The following is a 13,451-nucleotide window of genomic DNA, read 5'->3' on the forward strand; positions in this document are numbered from 1 at the left end:
GGTGCCCTGCTCCCGCCGCACACTCGGGAACCTGTTCCTGCCTGAGGCCCGGCCTCCCGGAGGCCACGGACACCGCCTGGGCCGCAGCGGTTAGTGGGCAACGGCGTGGTCCGGGCCTACCTCACCGGGAGAGGGTGGGCGCTGGCTTCGGTGAAAATGGCCCTGTTTTCCCCATCGCATGTTGGTGTAAAAGGCGGTTTCTGGTTTAAACCTCCCTTACTCGGGAAGCCCCCTCTTCTCACTCCGCCCCACGCTCCCCGTTTTGGTAGCGTTGCAATAGTCCCCATGTTGTAAATGTTTAATGAGCATATGTCATGGGCAGCAAAGCACTCAGCGATGAGTTCACACCGAGTATAGGGATTCGAGATTTAAAAGTTAACAAGTTTTGTTTTCGAGTAGATGATAGTAGGCGGTAGAACCGCCATTTGGAGACGGGTTGAGGGGTCAGTTACAGGGAGAATGGGGCGACGAGGAAACCCAACGTGTCACTGACTTCGGTAGTTTCCCTCTCGGATCCCAGGGGCCTTCCGCCTTGAGAGGGAGCCGATGGCAAATGCGGGGGGATCCGTTTAGGGGGTTGGCGGAAAATGTGAGACGAGTGAGGGGCACGCGGCGACACGAGGGGCTTGCGGCGGCGGGGGAGGGAGTGGCCGGGCTGGGCGGGCGGGTGACAGTTGGGCGCCATGCGCCTCGCCCGCGACTCGCGGGCTGCTTGCGGCCGCACGGCCTCTGCGTTCCGCGCGGGTCGTCGCGCTCCGGGTGACTGGCGGGTGCGGGCCGCCGGCGCGGCGCGTCCTGTAGTGTGCGTGTGCGCGAGTGTAAGTGCGCGTCTCCCCCTTCCCGGCATTCCTCCGCAGCCGGGACAACGTGGTGCCTCCCCGCGCGGGGAGCGGCATGTGACCGGCGGCCGGCGCTCCCGGAGCTGGGGCCCCGAAGCTGGGGCCCCGGGCGCACCCCGAGTCTATCCTTCCACCTCCCTTTTATTTTTTTCTTTTTGGACACTGTCCTTTCAGAGGAGTGTGCAGGAAATCCCAGCAGAGCCTCGTCAGCGTGAGGAGAGAAGCGGTGCAGAATATGGAGCTTGCTTTTGGCCTCCTTTTACCGGGAATAGATCTTCAGCTTGAATGGGGCGCACTTCCCGTCCCCGCTTTGCTGGGACTCGGGGGGCACAGTGGGCCTCGATTCTTTAATTCTGGGCCCTTTTGATGTGGGCCAGTGTTAATACCTTGTTTGCAGTTAGAATGATGGCCTGTGGCCTTAGCCCTAGTGTTCTTTCAAAACTCCGTTTCAGAGTGCTGGCTGAGGCAGTATGGTTTAGAAGATCAAAACGGGGAAAGTTGAAGGGGGAGCTTTATGCCTTCATATCAAAGGGAGTAAGATCACTCCTTTAGTCTTAGGGAAATTATGATAACCAAACCTGAAAATGGCATGTTGCAATTTTTATTTTTTTCAAGGTTGCTTCATTTAGGGGAGGGGACATTTAGGGTTTACTAATAATGCCTCAAACCATGTTCTCTTCCTTTTGCCCTCCTCCTCTTCCCCCATGCCCCTTCTAGAACCCTCTTATGCAAAGGGCAGTGCTGAAACCTCCATTTTCTTACAAATCCTTCCCTGATCCACCCACAGAGGGAGGGAGAGCAACTTTAAGACACTCTTTGGTCCCTCCCCGCGCCCCCCCCCCCACCTTAAACTCAAAGGGGTATAATCATCCCCAGGAGAGAGAGCACTCTTCAGAAGTTTAAATTGGGCTTCTCACCTCGGGCTGCTGCTTAGCTAATGGTGAATCTGCCTTGTGGCTTTTAAATCAGCCGTGATATAAGGTGGTATTGAGTGCCTGAGCTGGCATTTTGTGTAAGTCCAGGGGCCCTTGATAGGTCACTGGGATTATTGATTGTGGGAAGAAGACAACTTGGTTGGCATCTTGCTTTCCCCTCTGAGTGGAAGAGCAGACTTGTTTGAAGTACCCAGAGCACAGTTCTGAGTGGGGTAGATTTGCCGTGTTCTTGTCTTCCTGGAACTTTAAGGCAAGAGTGTTGATCTTGTACCTTTGGGGTAGTGTTTGACAGATTAACTCCAAATTAATCCAGTAGCCTCTCTGTTTTAAGCCTGTTGTTAGGGCTTGGGTGCTTTTTAAGAGAAAATTCTGTGATTGGACTGTCTGTTGGGTGATTGGATGGTGGCTTTCTCTGGAGTCTACATGGACCTCTAAGGCCCTTTTTCCAGCCTTCATTTTATTTGTAGCCTGGACAAGTTTAAATGTGACACCAGTGGAGTGGCTGTGTGGTCTTGTGAATTTCTGTGTTCTGTGATGCATGTGTTAGTAGTCTACAGAAGTGAATGCCTCATAAGCAAGCTACAAGCTTTCCAAGCTTGCTGCAAATGCCTATTTTTAGCCCTGCTTTTGGCTCAGATGCTAGTGTTTTAGTACTTTAAGGGACACATGCAGTAACTAGTAATAAAAGATGTTTTGAGACATTCCTCCTTTCTTGTGGGGTTCTCTCTTCTGGTTTAAGCTCCCAAGTCTACGTTTGTCATTTTAAGTTTTGGGATTTATATTTCGGCTCCCCCCGCAAAGTGTTTTGAGAACACTAAAAAAAAAAAAGCTTTTTTTTCCTTGTCCTAGTCACACCGCTTTTAAGTATGAAAGAGATAACATATAGTGAAAGTTCTGGGGCCAAACCCCATGAGTTCAAGTGCCAGTTCTTTCACTTGCTGGCCATGCCTCCTTGGGCAAATTACTTAACCATTCTGTGCCTCAGCTTCCCATTTGTAAAATTGAGATTTAATTATGATTTACCCACCTCCTGGGGTTATTGTGAACATTCATTGTGATCCTACTTGTAAAGCATTTAGCCTAGTGCCTGGCATGTGGCTGTTAGATATCGGGAGACTGTGGAAGTTTTCCTGAAGAGGCTTCTTCCCTCTGGGTCTCTGTTTTCTCTACCTGTAAAAGGAAAGGTTGGAGAATGCAGCCTCTGGTGTTGTATCAGTATTCCATTAACTGTATGGAATCTGTCACCCTAGAAATGGGCTTTTGCTTGTGCACAGACATGAAGGGCATGGTATGTGTAATCTTAAAGGTTTCTAACATGAAGGATTTGGCTATTTTTGCTAGGAATGTGGCATGATGAGTGTTTAAAAATGTTTTAATTGTTAATTTGTCTTGCATAAAGATTATCTTTTGGGGGAGTGCACACGTGCTCTCAGAGCTGTGAGGGAAGGCCAGCCTAACAGAACCAGAAGTTCACTGTGGCTGGTGCACATGCGGTGGGTTGAGACTTGAGAGTGTATCATCATCAGAAGCCTCCACCCACCCCAGCAGGGTAATCAGTGGGTTGGTTGTGTATTCCTCTAACCTGGTGTGGTAAGAAAACTATTACTATAGCCTTTCTCTCACTTTCTCTTTAAAGAAAAGTCATGGGGGAGGGGTCAGGGTCTGGGCATCATGTTTTTCTGTGGTCTTTTGAAGTGCAACACACTGATGGCACAAAATAAAAAGGGTTATAATCCCAGTAACCCACAGCAACCCTAGGGATCTGCTGAGTTGGCCCCAGATAAACCTCTGCTCTCCTTTTCTGCTTTCCTTCCTGGACTTGGGCCCTTCCCCAGATTCCACCAGTTGTAGTAGTTGGGGCATCCATCGGTCTTCTGTGACCTCACAGTTTCAGAGCTGCTTCAGATCCTGGTCCCCTTCTTCCCACCATGGGAAGTGGACTGGAAGTAAGGCTTCTGCCTCTGGAATTATAGTGCGTACTTTTCAGTCCCAGCTCTGCTTCTAACTTGCAGTGTAATCTTGGGTGAATTACTCAGCGTCTCTGAGCCTCCATTCCCTCATCCTCAAAATGAGAATAATTGGTGCAGTGGTTAAACACTCAGCTGCTAACCAAAAGGTCGAACCCACCAGCAGCTCTGCAGGAGAAAGATGTGGCAGCCTGCTTACATAAAGATTTACAGCCTTGAAAGCACTATGGTGCAGTTCTACTGTGTTCTATAGGGTTGCTTTGAGTTGTAATCGACTCAGTGGCAGTGGGTTTGGTGTGTGTGTGTTTGTATTTCAAATGGTTGTGAGAATTAAGGTAATGTTTATGAAGCCCTTAGCGTAGCGCCAGGCTCAGGGTAAGCATCTAGTAAATGCTGCCTATTTCATTTGATGAGAATTTTCTATTTTAAGTTTTATAATAAATGTCGTAATTAGAAGTGTTAGTTCCACTTCTGATTTCTGCTTATGACCAGCAGTGTGGCTACCAGCAAACCCCATGCTTTCTCTGCCTCTGTTTCTTCATCTGCAAAGTGAGGGAATTGGATTAGGTCTAAATGTCGTCAAAGTTTGTTTTTGTTTCCCCCCCAATAAATCCTTTCTCCACAGAAGAAACCATAGTAGAGCTTTATATACGTATATGTATATATCTGCCATAAACCAAAACTAAACTGATTGCCATTGAGTTGATTTCAACTCACAGTGACCCTATATCTGCCATAACCAAAAAAACCAAACCCGGTGCCCTCAAGTCGGCATAGCGACCCTGTAGGACAGAGTAGAACTGCCCCATAGAGTTTCCGAGGAGCGCCTGGTGGATTCAAACCGCCGACCCTTTGGTTTGCAGCCGTAGCACTTAACCGCTACACCACCAGGGTTTCCGTATCTGCCGTCGTGGTTAGGAATTCCAGTATGAATCCCAGCTCCCTCAAGCCTTCATGAAGGCTGGAGACTTTTGGCTTCAGGACCTAGGTTGGTTGTTTGGCGGTGCATTGATGAATAGCCTGTGAAGTAATGGGATTTTGTATGCCTTGTGATATAATAATAGAAAGTACATAGCAGCATCTATGAAAATTTCCCCCTGCTAAATAAAAATTGAACCCAAATCTAAAAGAACCTTAGATCTAATTGCTAGTTTAGAGAGAAAACGGGGATAGAGGAATAAATGACTGTGAGGAAGCAGTTAACCACTTTCTGGATGTGAGAAATTTTACAGGACAAATTATATGATTTTTCAATAAATGTCATTTTTAAAGGGGAGCTGTTATAAATGAGAAAAAGTTAAGCAGTCAGACAAATGCAGTGTGTGGACCCTGTTTGGATTCTGCTGTGAATAGACCAACTGTGAGAAGACGATTCGACAGTTGATGAGATTTGACCACTTTGGATTACCAAACCCAGTGCTGTCGAGTCGAGTCCGACTCATAGCGACCCTATGGGACAGAGTAGAACTGCCCCCATAGAGTTTCCAAGGAGTGCCTGTTGGATTTGAATTGCTGAGCTTTTGGTTTGCAGCTGTAGCACTTAACCACTACACCAAGGAATTATTTCTTCAGGGATGATAAAGGCATTATGCCTTTTTTTAAATTCTGTAAGTAGTTCTGTTGTGTTCCCCTGTCTAAGAACTTCAAGGCTAAGAGTTGATAAATGAGGGCTTAAAGTTCTTTTTCTTATAGCTCAACTCACTTTCTCTTCTAAAAACACACGATTAGGACACCCTCTGAAGGGGAGAAGGGGAGGTGGCCTTCGCAGGGAGCCTTCCTTTGGCCTGGCCCCTCTCCTCTGCTAGGCTGAGAATTTGAGTTTTACGCTTGAATTCTAACGGTGAAACGGGGAAGCAAGTGCCTGCCAGGGAAGAGAAGGGAGGTGTTTAGCAGGTGGTTCCAGGACCTTTGGGGGTGGGAGGAAAGTTACGGATAGACTTGAACCCTGAACCTTCCGAGGGGCAGAGTCCTGATGACCCACCCCCCCAACCCCCTTCTTCAGTGGGACCTAGGCTAGAGTAAGCATTTTATAGCTGTTACTCAGCACGGATTCCCTCCCTCTGGGAAGTGGGGGTGGAGCAGCAGGCCTGAAACCGTGAAAACCTCTTTAAAATGAAGAGCTTGGCAGATGGGAGTGCCCCGTTTGCAAAACCAAGACAAGCTCGAAGGGGGGTAATTAGGGTGTTGCCTCGGGAGGGCTCACAGGTGCCTCAGTCGGCCTCACAAACCTCCCTGGCTGGTCTGGAGTGACTAAGGGAGTGGCCAGGAAGGAGAATGGCCTTACCCTGCTTGGGATTCATGAAATAAATTTTGATACCTGACTAATAAAAAACATAAGATGGAAGGGGGAATATGAGGGATTTAAATCAAGAACACGGCCCACTTCGTTCTCACTTTGTGACCTTGGGCAGCTTGCCTAACTTCTTTTCCTTATTCACAGAATGGAATTAATCCCTGTTCAGAGGTTGTTTTGACAATCAAATTGATACCAAGTATGGGGTAGCCTAGTTCATCAGTTAAATAGCCCTGCTGTGTGCTGTGGAATGGATTCTGACTTAAAGTGACCCCATAGATAGAACAGAGTAGAACTGCCCATAGGGTTTTGTAGGCTGTAATCTTTACTGGAGTAGATAAAAAAAAAGCCAGGTCTTTTTCCTGTGAAGCCGGCTGGTGGGTTCAAACTGCTGAGTCAGTGCCAGCCTTTCAGTTAGCAGCCAAGCCCTTAACCATTGAGCTACCAGAGCACCTTAAAAAGTCTTATACAGATGTGAGTGGTTTATATTCCAAAGCCAGGTATATGTAGTCTGAGGTGATTACATATTCTGAGGGGTTATCCATGCCTTTCCTAAGTGGGGGTGGATAATCAGAATTTTGCTTAATTTTCAAGAAGGGCTATTTGTGATAGTTACCAGGGCCAACTGGCCAGCTTCCTATGACAGATAGCCTGGGGTACATCCTTGGGGGATTTTCCCAGAATTAGAGGGACAGTCTTGATGTGGCATCTTTTTTCTTTTGGTTGAGCCTTTGGACTGACAAAGCCGAGGGTGAGGGGTGTGGACTTCTATTGATGAATTTTGTAACACCAGCTGGATAAATCTGTCATGCGTGGTGAGGGGGTTCCCTATCAGTTTGAGGTACTATCAGTAAACCCAGATGACCCCTCCATCAGAGGCCCTTGTTGATAGGGTACTTTGTAATAACATTTCAGACTTGTAGTAGATGCTTTGCCCTTAAGACATGACAATCCAGCAACTCAAGATAGCCTTTTTCTCTTCCCTGCTTTAGAAATGAACTTGCAAGCTTCTCCCAGGAACTAGAGTCTATCAGTGGCTGGGAACCATCTGGATGAATGGTCTGCCTGGGCTCTGCATGGTTTTCGCTGTTTTTCACATATACCAGTTGCTGTCCTCTCATTTCCGACTCATGGCAGCCCCATGTGTATCAGAGTAGAACTGTGCTCCATAGGTTTTCAAATGGCTGATGTTTTGAAAGTAGATGTTCTGAGGCACCTCTGGGTGGACTCAAATCACCGTACTTTTGGTTAGCAACTGTGTGTGTTAACTGTATCATCCTTACAGGGACTCTGCTTTTCACATGTAGGAGCTTATTAAAAGGAGCCCTGGTGGCACAACGGTTAACAGTCAGCTGCTAACCAAAAGATAGGTGATTTGAACCCACTAGTTGCTCCACAGAAGAAAAAAACCTGGCAATCTGCTCCCGTAAAGGTTACAGCCTAGGAAACCGTATGGGGTAGTTCTACTCTGTCCTATCGGGTTCTCTCTGAGTTGTAATTGACTCTATGGTGTACAACAACAAACTTATTAAAGCTCCTGATAGCCCTGACATAAGTAATACAGTGGAATAAAAAAACCAAAACCAAACTCCGTGCTGTCAAGTTGATTCCAACTGATAGCGACCCTATAGGGCACCATTTACTGAGTCCTTTACATTTTCTGTGGCATGAAATCTGCCCAGTAAGTGTTCTTTTTATCTCTGCTTCATAGATAAGGAGAGTGAGCCTCAGAGAGGTTAAGCAACTCTGTCCTTCTGATTGCTCAGACTTACTCTGTTGTTTAGTTGCTCAGACTAACAACATTGGTTCGTCTTTAACACTGCTGTTTCTCTGTAGCCCCAGATCTAATTTACCAGTACGTCCTATTGACTCCTGAAAAAATATGTCCAATCTAAGCGCCTTTTCACCTCCTGCTCTATTACCGTCTTGGTTTATGCACCATCACTTCTCACCTAGACTGCTGTAGCAGCCTCCTAATGGTTTCCCTTCTGCTCCTGTTGCTGCCTGCGTGTGCACCTGCAGATACACAACAGTCTGCCCTCAACATACCACCTAGAGGAACCCTGACAAAACAAAAGTCAGATCTTACCACTCCTGCTCAAAACCCTGATAGCGTCTCCAGAGTCGTTTGGTATCCTCTAAGACCACGCATGATTTTGTTGCCGCCACCCCCACCCCCCGACCTGTGACCTCATCCTTCACCGCATCCTCCTTCCCCATTCCCTTCCAGCTACACCTGTCCTTGCTTTTCCTGGAGCATATCAGACACTCCTCTCACCTCAGGGCTTTTGTCCTGGAGTACTCTGTGCCCAGATAGTCAAGTGGCTCACACCCTCATTCCTTCAGGTCCCTGTTCAATTATCACTGTCATGGAGAAGACTTCCCAGACCACCCTGTGGAAAATGACCAGGTGTGACCCCTGTACTCCCTATCCCCATCAGTCTTACCGTGCTTCATTTTTCTTCTTAGCTTTTACCGCCGTTGGGTCAGGGACTTTGTTTTTTTTTTTGTTAATTTTTATTGTGGAAAATATATGGAACAACATTTCATTCATTTTTTTTTTATTAACTTTTATTAAGCTTCAAGTGAACATTTACAAATCCAATCAGTCTGTCACGTATAAGTTTACATACATCTTACTCCCTACTCCCACTTGCTCTCCCCCTATTGAGTCAGCCCTTTCAGTCTCTCCTTTCGAGACAATTTTGCCAGCTTCCCTCTCTCTCTATCCTCCCATCCCCCCTCCAGACAAGAGTTGCCAGCACACTCTCAAGTGACCACCTGATATAATTAGCTCACTCTTCATCAGCATCTCTCTCCCACCCGCTGACCAGTCCCTTTCAGGTCTGATGAGTTGTCTTCGGGGATGGTTCCCGTCCTGTGCCAACAGAAGGTCTGGGGAGCATGGCCGCCGGGATTCCTCTAGTCTCAGTCAGACCATTAAGTATGGTCTTTTTATGAGAATTTGGGGTCTGCATCCCACTGATCTCCTGCTCCCTCAGGAGTTGTCTGTTGTGCTTCCTGTCAGGGCAGTCATTGATTGTGGCCGGGCACCAACTAGTTCTTCTGGTCTCAGGATGATGTAGGTCTCTGGTTCATGTGGCCCTTTCTGTCTCTTGGGTTCTTAGTTGTCATGTGACCTTGGTGTTCTTCATTTACCTTTGCTCCAGGTGGGTTGAGACCAATTGATGCATCTTAGATGGCCGCTTGTTAGCATTTAAGACCCAAGACGCCACATGTCAAAGTGGGATGCAGAATGTTTTCATACTAAAATTATTTTGCCAATTGACTTAGAAGTCCCCTCAAACCATGTTCCCCAGACCCCCGCCCCTGCTCCGCTGACCTTTGAAGCATTCATTTTATCCCGGAAACTTCTTTGCTTTTGGTTCAGTCCAATTGAGCTGACCTTCCATGTATTGAGTGTTGTCTTTCCCTTCACCCAAAGCAGTTCTTATCTACTGATTAATCAATAAAAAACCCTCTCCCATTTCATTCATTTTTGCATGTACAATTCGGGGACATTAACTACATTCACCATGTTTTGCAACAATCACCATGGTTGCCAAATTTCTTTTTTTGTCGCACAGCATTTTGATATGTGATCATTGCTTATCCCTAGCACCTACAACAGTGCCTGGCATATAGTAGGCAGCTCGAAGAACATTTGATTACGTAATGAATGAATGAATCTCATGCTTTTAACAGCATTCATTCAGCACATTTTGAGTGCTGACTGTGTGTGTCAGGCATAGGGGATACCACCCAAAAACCAAACCCGTTGCTGTCGAGTCCACAGTGAATAATAAAATCCCTGTTGTCAGGGGGCAGACATACTCACAATCCAGTGTACTCTGGGGAAGTGTGGGACTCTTTGGGCATGTAGCAAGGAACCCATGTCACTTTAGGTCAGAGAAGCCTCCCTGGAGGAAGCGATGGCTAAACTGAGCAAAGGCCTGGCAAGAGACCTCCTTCTTGGTTGAGGAGAGGCCTTGGGGCAGGAAAGCCTTTCACTGTTTGGTTTCAGGGAACTCAGTTCTTTGTGATTACAGTGTAGATGACGGGAAGGGTAAGCAGTCATGCCTTGTAGTGAGTGTTAAGAATGGAAGATTTGGGATTTCCTGCCTGATCCTTTGGGGCTAAATTCCCAGATTACAATAGGGAGCAGATTTCTGAGTCATTCTTGTTCAGATCTTAGGCAGTTATCAGCTGTCATCCTTTTTAGATGTTGGAAGTGGCTATGGTTTATGGGATTTCTCTGATCCTTCAGAAGTCTGGATTAACCAGAACGCGTCTCAATTGCCAGAAGAAGCATGATTGCTAATGGGCTGGCCCAGACTGAGTTCATGCTTCCATCAGAAGCCACCAGGCTGCTTGTTCCTGCTGCCACTGGTGAGTGGGAAGAGAAGGAAGCCCAGAAAGTAGTAGGAGGGCAAACTTCCAGGTGGCAATCTTCCACATCTACCAGGGGAGGCACCCATGCAGGAGGACTTCCTAGGTGCAGGAGGACTTCCTAGGACCACATGCTGGGCTGCCCGCCACCAGCTGCTCTCTGCAGTTTGGTTTTGCAGGCTTTTCCACACAAAGCCACGTGCACAAGGTTTCTTTCCCATCAAAGCCATCTTCCCTCAGCTGAGTGCAGCGGTTTTTTGCAACCTGTGCTGAGAATAGTGGGTTTGCATTTGCCCAAAGATAGGCTGCTAGGGTGAGTTTCCAAGGATGCTGGACTATAGAAATCGGGTTTCCCCAGCTCAACTTCAAGGTGTCAGCTCTGTCCCATTGCTATGTCCTCAGGGGCTTGGTTTTCCCTTCCCTCGGGGAGGGAGTATTTAGAGCTAGAAGGGAGCCCAGGACTCCAGAGGACGTTGAATTCTAAACCCCTCGTTTATAGGTTAGGTACTTAAGGCCCGGAAACCCTGGTGGCGTAGTGGTTAAGACCTATGGCTTTTAACTAAAAGGTTGGCAGTTCAGATCCACCAGGTGCTCCTTGGAAACTCTACGGGGCAGTTCTCCTCTGTCCTGTAGGGTTTCTATGAGTTGTAATCGACTTGACAGCAACGGGTTTGGTTTTTGGTTTACTTTGGGCCCAGAAAAGAAATATGAGTTGGTCAAGATCAGTCAGTTCGAAGCAAGGCTGAGACTTGAACCCAAGCCTTTGACTTCCATTGCAGTTGTGTTTTCATTTCAGTTCTGGGAAGGAAGTAGAACAGGATTGTTGAGCATGAACTTTGGAGTCAGCCACAGTTTGAGTTAGCCCAGGCATTAGCAGCTCATTATCCTTGGACTAGTTCGTAACTTCTGGACTTCAGTAAATGGGGTTATTTCTGCATTACCCACCCTCCTAGGATCCTTGCTGAAGGTGAGCTAGATGAAGATATGTAAGTGCTAGACGGGAGGCTGGCACACAGTAATAAGTAGTAATCGAGAAGGTATTGATTATTCCTCTTTTGAGGCTTTGAATTTGGCCCAGACATTCAGTTTTGCTAACAGAAGTCAGGTGCTAAAGCCAGCCCTTTCTTATCTTCCTGGATCCTCTGCCCATTGGTCCCTGCTGTTTGGTCGTGAGCACTCACAGGACTAAGCAGCCCGTGTCACCTCTTAAAGCCAGTTCTAGCTCTGTTCTAAGCTCCATATTGTTTTTGTGTGCTGTTGAGTCAATTCCAACTCATAGCAACCCTATAAAACAAAGTAGAACTGCCCGTAAGGTTTCCAAGGCTCTAAATCTTTTCGGAAGCTGACTGCCAGCATCTTTCTCGGAGCAGCCTGTGGGTTAGAACCACCAAACCTATGGTTAGCAGCCGTGCGCTTAACCATTGTGCCACCAGGCTTCTTATGCAACTCCTCAGTGGAGGGGGCTCTAAGGAATCAGTGAGGGCTGTCATCCTGGCAGTAAGAAGCCCAAATTGTGGCTCCTAGGAATGCCCTACTGGTAGGATGTTAGAGTAAGAGATGGGCTCAGATTCTTTGCAATAAAACCCTCCCACTCCACCTTTAGTTTCTTTCTGCAGCTTTGGGTTTGTTTGGGGAGTGGCAGGCTCTTTGCTTTTCCTGTTCTGTATATATTTCAACAGTGACCATTGGTAGACAGACCAATGATGTCTGTGGAATAGCCTGGTTTGTGTTTTGCCTAAAGTGGAGCCTAGCGTAGGGATGGAGTTTGGATGTGGTTGAGAGCAAAGTTGGAAGCAGGATGCTGGATGCTGATTCCAGGGTATGTGGAAGGGAGATAGGAAATCAGGAACACACTGAGCAGGTGGCACACAGGACAGTAAATCACACACCTCTCTATAAGAAAGAAATGATTGGATGAATTAGGATTATTTTGCCCAGAGACTCAAAGCTTGGAGTGGGTAGAAAAGCAGGTTGTCTTGAAATACAGCATTTGCATAGACGTGCTTCTTGTTGCGCTATAGATAAAGCTCTTGGTGGCAGGTAGGAGGTGGAGGGTCAGTAGGTTTTTGGCTGTGGTCAAGTAATAACTTTGAACCGTGCCCCCAAATGGATTATTTTCCATTTTGTGATCTGATGTGGTCATCCTCCATTTTAGCATTAACAGCAATTTTCATATAACGACCTGGTCTTTGGAATCTAACATGGATAAGTGAGGTGTGGGTGTGCTGAAAACCATAGAATTGTGTACTTCAAACGAATGAATAGCATGGTATATGAATTATATCTGAATAAAACTGTTAAGAAAAAAAAAAAAATTAGATGACCTGACCGCACTGGGGCTTTTCCTTCATGACTGCTGTCCAGTGACAGGACCTAGCTCCCCTTTAGATGAGGGATGTCATGGCCTGGTCCTGGTAGGCCTTTGAGTTTGCTGTCCCTAATCGAAGCTTCTTTTGAAGCCTATGGGCCTTTTGTATGTTTTATCATAAAGAAGAGAATGGACAGCAGTCTGTCCAACCCACAGACAGAGGAGCATCCTTATGGGAGAAGAGCCTAAGAGGAGGGGGTGAAGACAACTTTAAGGCCAAGGACAGGGGAACTGCACTCCCTAGAGGGGTGGCCACTCTGGCTTCCTTACCGAGTTCTTTCAAGGAGAGTGGATATGTTGGGGGAAACAAGAGACCTCTGGGCATTGTGGTCTGAGGCCTTTGAGCAGCAGTAGAATGCCCTCTGGGAGCTGAGGGATGGTCTTGCCAGGGGACCTGGGTTATTTTAGGTTCCAGTGAGCCTTAGTTACCCCTTTCCTCATCTGTGAAGTGGGTATAGCATCTTTGACCTCAATTTCTAAGACCTCTTCCAGCTGAGATACCATGTAGGAGCGAGAGTGGCTAAGTCAAATGTTTATAGCCTCAGGGTGCAAAGGGGAAAGGTCCTTGCTAGAGACCTTGTGCATGTGATCCTATTGTTTGGGGATTTCAAATTAAGGTTTTTTGGAGAAAGAGCCTTCTACAAGGCAGCCATGCTCCTC

General features: G+C 47.1%; 1 protein-coding gene across 3 annotated transcripts in view; it reads left to right on the forward strand.

Moving 5' to 3' along the window:
- LARP1 (La ribonucleoprotein 1, translational regulator) overlaps positions 1-13,451 on the forward strand; it is a 172,902-nt gene that overhangs the window by 95,572 nt on the left and 63,879 nt on the right. The gene's annotated exons all lie outside the window — the stretch shown is intronic.

Source organism: Elephas maximus, chromosome 2 (genome assembly GCF_024166365.1).
Source record: "Elephas maximus indicus isolate mEleMax1 chromosome 2, mEleMax1 primary haplotype, whole genome shotgun sequence".
NCBI lineage: Eukaryota > Metazoa > Chordata > Mammalia > Proboscidea > Elephantidae > Elephas > Elephas maximus.